This window comes from Hylaeus volcanicus, unplaced genomic scaffold, assembly GCF_026283585.1.
Source record: "Hylaeus volcanicus isolate JK05 unplaced genomic scaffold, UHH_iyHylVolc1.0_haploid 12164, whole genome shotgun sequence".
Lineage (NCBI taxonomy): Eukaryota > Metazoa > Arthropoda > Insecta > Hymenoptera > Colletidae > Hylaeus > Hylaeus volcanicus.
In genome coordinates this window covers 292-10,316 of record NW_026533123.1, presented here as the reverse complement: position 1 = coordinate 10,316, position 10,025 = coordinate 292, and the positions used below count along the sequence as shown (strand labels likewise).

At 39.0% G+C, this 10,025-nt stretch overlaps 1 protein-coding gene and 1 long non-coding RNA gene across 3 annotated transcripts in view; one reads left to right on the top strand and one right to left on the bottom strand.

The window, feature by feature from the left end:
• LOC128882737 (uncharacterized) overlaps window positions 1-2,429 on the bottom strand; it is an 83,092-nt gene extending 80,663 nt beyond the window's left edge. Inside the window, exon 1 of the mRNA XM_054134466.1 lies at window positions 2,307-2,429. The gene's annotated coding sequence lies outside the window, so the exon portion shown is untranslated. The remainder of the gene's footprint in view (window positions 1-2,306) is intronic.
• A 2,918-nt stretch (window positions 2,430-5,347) lies between these two features.
• Window positions 5,348-6,897, top strand: LOC128882738 (uncharacterized). Of its 2 annotated transcripts, XR_008458528.1 has the most exons (4): window positions 5,348-6,025; window positions 6,112-6,301; window positions 6,370-6,490; window positions 6,646-6,897. It is a non-coding gene; the product is annotated as an uncharacterized LOC128882738 (long non-coding RNA). The 2 variants fall into 2 exon arrangements; XR_008458527.1 differs by having other exon boundaries at window positions 6,112-6,490.
• The last annotated feature ends 3,128 nt before the right edge of the window (window positions 6,898-10,025 follow it).

The following is a 10,025-nucleotide window of genomic DNA, read 5'->3' as shown; positions in this document are numbered from 1 at the left end:
TCGCCACTAACTGCCGTAGGATCAAGGGTGGATCGAGTAGCTCTTGTAATCATGGTAGAAGGAGAAGATTTCGGGCTGTGGCTGACAACCCCTGACTGATTTTTGAAATTTTTGTTCATTCTAATTTAGATTGTTCCAAATACTAAATACTTTCCAACAAAATTAAACTTTACATTAATAAATTAAATAACCTTTTCCTTTATCTTGTTTAATAAAAACAAAATTACACATAGTCTAATTTGTCGCATACTTAAACCACGTTTCAAAACATTTGCACACCATAAATATTTTGTTTAATATAATTACGGTGATTTATGTTATTTACAGAATTATTTCCTTCAACCAGAAATGCTATTAAAGTTATATGTTGGAAAATATGACGCATTCGTCCCTGTCTATTTACAATTGCAAACAAATTTCTTCTAAACTATTCAATCATTACTTCTCCTACTTTGTCGACAAGAGTGCTTCGATAATATCGAATTAAATAATCTTTCGCACGATTTTTCTGTGTACATTTCACGCTTATCAAAATGTACAGCAAGAACTGTTGCCTCTTATTACAAAGGCGTTCAATTAATCGAGTGAAAACGATTTTCTACCGTCAAAGTAAATAGCGTGAACTTTTACCGCGCTGAAAGTGTTCGGCGCATTAAAAGGGCACTGTATTCTCCTTACGTGTGGAATAAGGTTATACGAGTACCTACCAATTACAGGCCCACTTGACACAGATTGTCATGCCTCAAAGTTCCTCCTTCCAATGGCTTCAACTGCTACCGGAAATTAGTAAGCGACGAGTAGGTATCACGTGGTCGTCCTCGCGTGCGAAATACATTAGAGCGGTTACATAGTTTATGGGAGTCACGACAATACGCTTGGAGATACACAGTTTAATCTTCGAGCTCGTAAAACCATAATCAACCTGGAAAGTTTATGTCTGTGGTTGCGTATGTTTCTTTAAAAACAAATTACAGTGTCTACATCTGTGATTTATAGTAACAATAAATTTTCCAAAAGAGGATTTAGGTTTTTGTCTTTTTAGTAACAAAATACGCCTGTCAATATAGTTGTGGTGGAGAAGTTCTTGTGGTTTTTTATGGGGATCTTCTATTTTTCAATGGTAACTCCTTGAGTCCTCCACTGTTTCATGTACTTGGCGTAATTTTTTTACTTTTTCGAATTATATATACAGGGTCGCCCAAATATGTTGTAACACCTTGAAAGGGATGGTTCAGGAGGTGATTTGAAACAACTGTTTCCTTAGCGAAAATGTTGTCCAAGGCTGCGCAGAAGCTAAACTAGTGCCACCAACGAAGAGCAACGAAGAATAGGTGAACTACGAAACAGTTTTTCGCGTTTTTTATACACAATAATGAAAACAAACACATAATGATTATGCATTTCGTAATCAGGGGAAGTAAATCTATCCACCTATCAAGCGTTTGTTTCGAAAATTTGCAAAAAAAAAATTACTTCCTTAAAAACATATTTTTATCATACTTTAAAGGTGAAATTGCAAAATTGGGCCTTGCAGTAGCATGCGGAGTGATGTAAAGAATATTTTAGAAAAAGAATCGTGAGACAATATTCCTTCTTCGCTTCAAATAACTTGATCAGCTTCGTTGCTGAGAAATCTTGATGATTTGTATGGCAATATGGTTGCTCCGCTATCACGCTGTCCACTGCAGCGCTGCTGTCGTCTCTGCTGCGGTTGTTGCGCTAGTAGTCTAACACGCTTTTCATCGTGGTTTAGAATCGTAGTAAGTTTAAAAAATGCCCGCGGTCATACATTTTTCTTTTAAGTAGATGTGTATATATAGAAATTGGTAAAAAACATTATGTACGTGTATATACGTGTATGTACGTGTCCAACAGTATACGCGCGCTTTGATTGGTCAGTGTTTTCCGTTAATATCTTCTCAACGAAGCCTCGGACAACAATTTCGCTAAGGAAAAAGTTGTTTCAAATCACCCCCTGGACCACCCTTTTCAAGGACCTCCAACATTTTTGGGACACCCTGTATACATGTCAAATAGAGTAACCTCCTCGAACTACTGGAATTGCCTAATTCTATATTACATCTACATATAAATATAAATAGAAAATAAGCAATATATTTATAAAAATATGTTATACTTGCCCAGATAGCACAGGGACGTCTTATGTACGTCCGTAAGACGTCCGGTACTGGACGTTCAGGACGTCCTATGGACATCCAGATAACGTCCAAATGTCCCCTGAACGTCCTGTGAACGTTCTGTGAACGTCCCTAGAACGTCCCAGTTGCATCGTAGGACCCACGCACCTGTTTGGCTGTCCAAATAGGATGAGAGGTGAACCCCTACGTGGCGCGTCCCCAGGTTGCGGACAGGGGAAACTCCCCGGCGGGAAAGACTGTCTAGGACGGAATACCCTCAGCCGGGGAGTCGGGGCTAGGTCCCCGCGGCAAAACACCTAAGGAAGTGATATGGCACGTTGGCAGCAATCTTGACGTGACCGCAGTAACGGTTATGGCACGCTGGCAGTAATGCTGGCGTGGCCACAGTTAAGGAGAATTCCACCATCGTAGGAAAAGGAGTCACGGGACCACATAGATGGATCCACCGACTCCACGGAAGGAGTGGTGTACCTTGCCACAGAACATGGTATCAGCAAGGCAGGCATCAGACGGATTGAGGGGCATCTCGCAGAAAAATCGTACATAAACGACACTGTACAGATCCTCTACTCCGCAGGGTGTAGAACAGAAGTTAATAGTAAGGGAAAGAGTAGAGCACGGGACAGGCCAAGGTACTACACCAAAAGCCGAGAGCGGGAATATCCAGCACTACACTCACCGTAGGTCATCACACCTACGGCTGACGACGTCTGAGTCCCCCCGCTCGCGTCCCGATCAGACTCCTCACTACAGCAAACAAAGCGAACAAGTAACAGGAAGCACGCAAGGCAGAGGGATGCGCCGACTGCGCCTCAGCGCATCTACCGTAACCGAATACAATAACAATCTCTTAGAAAAGGGTCCGCGCACCTCCCCACAAGATGGGAGGAGTTCGGATCTAGGACGGGTGGTGACTGTCCGACCAAACTACACCATCGTAGGAAAAGGGGTCACGGAACCACACAGATGGAACCACGGACCCTGTGGAAGGGGTGGTGACCCTTCCAAATAGTGGAAACAACCTTCCAGTGGGAAAAGGGGGGAATCCAAGTTGGATCACCCTGGAGCTGGTGGTGATCGCGAGCTACGCAAGGAATTCGCCATGTTTTCGGGGTTGAGAGTCATGGGGAATACAAAATAATCCAGCCTAATACCAATAGGGTAGGCTCGCCGAATCGGAAAGAGTGGCAGCGAGGACGGGTTGGCAAGCCTAACAGCTGGGGCCCATCCACGGGAGTCGCGTCTGATCTTCAGACACGCTGTGGGGACCCCTCACTCGAACGCTCCTCCCTGCCGCACTTTAAACAACAGAAACTGTAGAAGTAGGAATAGGAACGACAAAAAGGGGATAGGTAGAAGCATGTATAAGTCGGTAACCCTGGCACGGATGAACGGTGGCGAGCCTTCATTCGGATCAGGGCCCGAGATGGATAGTTACACAAGAGGGGGGGGGGGGCGGATCTTTGCAAACCCGCGTTCAGATAGCCAGCCAGAACCTCCAGAAGGAGGTGGGTAGGGGAAAGAGGGACGGGGGGAGTGCTAGGGACTAAAAGGGAAGGGGGAGGGGGGTGGTAACACTAAAGAGGGAACCAATCCAGTCAGAGATACGGAACACTCCTACTGAGAACGAGGATCGAATAACTCTAGAATAAGTCTAGAAAGTTCAGAGCGGACACCCCTGGGATGTATAAAATTTAGGTCTCATGGACGTTCGTAGGACGTTCCGGGCGGACGTCCCTGGGACGTACAGAATTTAAGTCCCATGGACGTCCTAAGGACGTCCGACAACGGACGTCGGATGTTTGGGCGTAAACTGGACATAAAATGGACGTCCGTAAGACGTCCGGTGCTATATGGGTTGTATTTGATTTTTACATTAAAATTATTTTGGAATATGGGGAATTGTTAAAAAATAACATGCTAAAATACAGGCGGCCTCACCGGGGCGAGCCTGCACACAATATCGACCCAAGTGGCCTGGTCACAAATTGAACTAAACTAAACTAACAATAAGCTAAAACTACGTTACAATGTACTTATGCGACGCTCTCTCTCTCTCTTTTTCACACACACGCACACATTCCCACTCCTACGGTATTGTAGTATGCGAGAAAAGGTATGTATAAGAAAGTCGAGTATGTAAAATCGGCAAGGAGCGAATCTCTTTCGTTTCTGAAATATAAATTTTCTAAAATATTGTTAGGAATTTCGAGACAACTCGCCTAAACATTGGCGTGACAAGAGACAGGGTGTCGCGTAGTCGAGCGGACCCCAACGACGGGCGCCAGGCCCTATCATAAACAACCCCGAAGGACCTTGAAGAGCCTTCATTCAGGGACAGCGCGGAGACTTTCCCAGGCCGGGAAAGTCACTTCTTGGCCAACAATCGTCGTGAACAGAGCTCGTCGAAATAAAATATCATTGCTAAAGAATACTCGGCGTTTTATACTTGCATTTATTTACTCGTCTTAGAATATCTAAATTTCGATTGACGAGTGTCAATCGTGTAAGTGTTGGAGATGTCATAGAAGCAGCGTTAGAAACTACAAATTACAGCTAAAATTATCGACCGAAAACTGGAACCTCAACATGAGCTTTCAATAATCAACCATGAAATAAATATATAGGAATTTTAATAAAAAAAGATAATATTTGTAAGAAACGTCCGATCAAAGAAGCCCCAGATCCTATACATATAAGGAACTCGACGGTCAGCCACGCTACCAAAAAGGCTGAGCGATAACGCGCCAGTCTCATAAACAAGAGACAAATGGGCGAGGACCTGGATGGACAAGAGATCACTCGCTGGTCGGCACTCAACGAAGAACGATCTAGAATAGAATTGTAGAATAAACCATACCATTAGAAGGCATCCTATTAATGTTAATAAAGTCACTTTTATAGTTGCAATTATTAATCTGTTGTTAATATATTATATAAATAAATATAAATTAATTTATATTTAAATTATCATTATTTAACCTTATTTCTAATATAAGAAATAAATATTACTAAAGGTAAAGAAAAAAATAATGTGTAAAATTTAATTATTAAATTAATAAATTTAAATTTTAAATTATAATAATATATTTAACAATCATTACACTTAAAATTAATAATGCATAAGAGTCTCATCGTTAGACGCCTGCCCGGAGAAGGGAGAGTACGGGGGTTTGTTCCTGGGGGTCTATTCTCGAGTTTCGTGTGAATTTAATCGTATACGAACACTTTCGTATGGCGTGTTTCGTGTACGAATCGTTCACATACGAAAACGGTATTCTGGAGCACTATACGAATCACTGATTCGTATACGTATGAAATTACAGTATTGCCAGATTTACGCGTTGGAGACGAGCCAATGATTGTTCAACTTTAGAAAATACCAACGGAAATATACATGGCGTCCTGTCAATGTCATGTGTAGTTTTCCGTAAACGAGAACGCTGTGCAAGAGGCCCTAGTCGCCCGTTTATTACACTCAAGTTGTAATGTTTTATTGCGGCCACGGGATGCGACGGTACTTCCGAGTGACCATGGGTTTTGCCAAATTTAGAAACTTGGCAGTATTAATCGAGAAGCGTTTGAGGAAAGGCAGTATTATCCCATAAGCTTTTGCGGAAACATCGTGGAAAGAATTGCGTGAAACAAAAATGTGCGACGAGGGTAAACCAACGAAATGAACGGGGAACATATCCCGCGAGCAAAAAGAAATTCTTATTGAATTTATAGAAGCAAACCCAAACCTAACGAGGTCAAAATTATCGGCCGATTATACGTATAAGGATGGACAGCGTATGTGGCAAAAAATAACAAATATTTTAAACGCTTCGCCAGGGGCAAAGAGAGATTGGAAACAATGAAGACGTGTAAGTGTTTACATAGTGTTTATAAGTGTTTTATATTCAATTTTGCAAAAGCTGCATTAACATATTTTTTTTCCTTTGTAAAATAGACGTGGCAAGATTTCCGAGGCAAAGCGAAGGCAAAGCAGTCTTCAATTAATAGAAATTTAAATGCCACAGGCGGTGGTCCGTTAAATACAGACAATTTATCGGTGGAGGAGGAACGTGTCCTCAACACAATGCATGCTACACAAGTAAAGGGTGATTCCAATATATGTAGATGAAACGCCAATACAATTTGTACGTAAATATGTTTAAAAATTGAAAAGTATATCCAAGGTACTAAAATATTACTTTTTCCATTGAAGGACTACTCCGGAGAATATTTAGATGCAAACTTGGTGGACAATAAGAAGGTGGAAACACCAGCAGACTCGCAACCTAGCCCTTCAATAATAGTGGAGAGACCAACGATTAAGATAGAAAAAGGTAAGTAATAGCTGATGTATTTTTCTATTTATATAGAAACGGTTATTGTTATGAACTTTCATAACAAATTTATTTACTTAACCTTATTTTAAATATTTTTATTTATAAGTTAGAAGTGCCCGCTGGACATGGATTAATATATTGCTTATTTATAGTGAGACAGAAACACCCTCTAAGTCAAGCCACTAAATTACAAAAACAAACCTCTGGCATGAGATCACAAGCTTCAGTGCTTCTGGCACGAATAGTCGAGGAAGATAAAGAAAATAGAAAGGAGTATTACAATAAAATTGCTGGAGAGGGATGTAGTAGCTAAAGAAAGAATTGCGGCAGCCTTAGAAACTTTAGCTACTACACACTACGGATGAATCATATGAAAGTTCTATCTTTCAAAAATTTGCATAGTACAATAAATTTCAATTTTGAATTGGAAGGTAATTATTTAAGTAATTCTTGATTACTTTGTTTTTAGTAATTATGCAATATCTTATTCTCAATTACTGAGTAATTCAATTACTTATAATTACCCAGAAAGTAATTAAAAGGTATCCCAAATCCAAAGTATATAAAATACCTCAAAATAATTAAAAAGTAATTATAATTATCTTTTAATTACTTTTTGATATTTTTATTTACTTTAGATTTGGAATACCTTTTAATTACTTTCTGGGTAGTTATAAGAAATTATTTAAAAGTAATGAATTACTCAGTAATTAAGAATAATGTATTGCATAATTACTAAAAAGAAAGTACTCAAGAATTACTTAAAATTTAAGTAACTCGTTATGATAAACTATGTACGTTATGCATATTCTTCTTAGTGGAATAGGTCTATTGGGGACACCACTTTAAAAAAAACGCGTTGACAGCAATATTACCTCATAGGTAACGTGGAAAGATATTGCAATTGTAATGGGAAAGAGGTACAAATAATTTTTTCATAACAGTATAGGGTAAAACATTTACTAGATGAATTCGAATGTAATTATTCCAAATTGTAATGAATACAAAAGTAATCATTACTTTAGAGCTCTGTATATAAGTTAAAGAGCCTGTACATATCTACTTTAAAATAGTAAAATAAATAAATAAAATAGTAATAATAAAGTAGTTATAAAAATGACTGATATTGTATTATTAAGGCTTTCGGTGTAGAATTGAATACAATTGTACAATTTTATAAAATATATATATATGTTTTTTCTGTATGTTTGCTGTATTATATTTCGTCAATTGCTGACGCTAAAACTAGTGCGCATGCGCGAATTTCATACGAACTTGCGTTTCGTGTGGTCATCACCCACCCGATGCAAACCGTACAAAACATTTCGTATGCGAATCAGCGCTTTCGATTCGAGAATACCGTTTGAAGCGACATCATGTGCAAGTAACCAACTTGCGTATACGAAAACTGATCGTACGACTCGAAAATAGGCCCCCTGGACGCTTGTCGCTTGTCCGATGTTAAGAATTCGGTGACAATACCTGGACTAGAGCTGCCGGAAAGACCGAATATTTAAGTGCCTTTCAAGCCGAGTCAAACCGGGACCCGATTACCGAGCCGAGTCGAGTACTTGAAAAAACCAAGTAGCTTGAAAGATTCAAGCTACCCGAATAGAATTGAGCGATCCGAAAAAACCAAGTGGCCCGAAGGAACCGGGCAACTTGAATGGTTTCAAGCTTTTCCGAGTACACATGTTATTCCGCCGCCGGGTAACAATGGTGTCATAAAAAAGACGTAGCGAACTAGACCCAAAGAAGGCCGACCATCATTTTCCGTATTTCTTATCGGATCTTAACGGATGTATTACCAATCGATTCCTTATGTTCTCCCGATGAAAACGGTACCAGACTCGATACAATTCGGATTATTTAGAAGGAAATTATACGGAAAAAATGATTTGCACACTTTTTACCTATCTTCGTTAAAAATAGTCCGATTCAGATAGTGTTTAGTAGCGCTTTCATCAGGAAAATGTAAGGAATCCATCGGCGTTACTCCCGTAATAATACGATGCATATGAAGTGAAATCGGGTGATTACTGAAACCCATAAACCAACGGTTGAACCATCCTAAGCGGACGTGTGCTGACTTTAACCTACGACGGACCTCGAAGTATCCGAGCATTAAAGTGTGAAATGTTTGTCATGATATGTTCACTTTTTGTTGTGTTTTATAAAAGTTAAAGAAACAAATTGCACTACTGAATTCCTGATGTTATACTGATGAAAATGGTACCAAACACTATATAATATCGATTAATTTAAGGTTTTTCTGCTGTATAACAGTGTGATATGTAGAATTTACATTACGCGAATAATTAAATTTATTTAATTCATTTCGATTAGAAATAAATGTTGTATTGCTTAACTAACAATTATTCATAAACAAATTTCATAATAATATTTTGTTTACATAAAGAAATAAGTGTTTTGCTTCACATTTTTCAATTTTAATATTTCATCCGGCCAGTGAAAATATTTTTTTTTCAATTCGGTCCGGGGGCAAAAACAGTTGGCCATGCCTGGTCTAAACCATGTGGAAAACCGCGTGTAGACTGACGATATAGTAACAACCATTGAGCTCTATCCTAACTGGAGTGTGAACTCCTGTAGGAAGAAGTAGAGGCGACGGAGGTCCGAGAGAAATGCAAAATGGGTGTTTCCGGTATTATCTTATAGCAAATTTATTTGTAGAGAGGGAACAAACGTACGCCGTAAGCATTGTCAAGAGAGTTACTTTCAGTTTCTTTTCCGCATAAAATTGAATAAATACAATATAAATTGAATTGTGACAAATAATAAAATTTAGCTCTATACCAAATTGTATATATTTGTATGATCTAAATTATGGTATGTAAATTATGTATACTATTTCATTATTATGTCATTATTATTAATGTTTCTATCGTTTTATATATAAATAATAAAATAATTTTTTGGAAAAAAAATTTAACCGACTTCAAAAAAGGTATGAAATAATTTAAGCATTTATATCTAGAGCTAGTGCGTATTCATATAAATTAACTAGAAATTATTTCATACTTTTCACTGTACCTTTTTTGAAGTCGGTTAAATTTTTTTTCCAAAAAATTATTTTATTACACTCTTTTTAGTGGCAATCTATAACCAATAGGTTTCATGCAATAACAACAGTTATGAGCAATATACAGGATGACCCAAAAACGTTGGCGGTCCTTGAAAAGACTTGTTCCGCGGGAGAGGGGGGGTTGAAACAATTTTTCCTTAGCGAAAATGTTGCTCGAGGCTTCGTTAAGGAGATATTCCAGAAACAGAAACTCCCGACCAAACAGAGCGCGAGAATGCCGGAGGAGCGCCTGTGGGGCCTATGCTCCCGCAGGCGCTCCACCGGCATACTCGCGCTCTGATTAGTCGGGGGTTTCTGTCAATATCTCCTTAACAAAGCCTCGAACAACATTTATGCTAAAAAAAAATTGTTTCAAATCACCCCCCCCCCCCTCTCCAAACACCCCATTCAAGAACATCCAACATTTTTGGGACACCCTGTATTGTT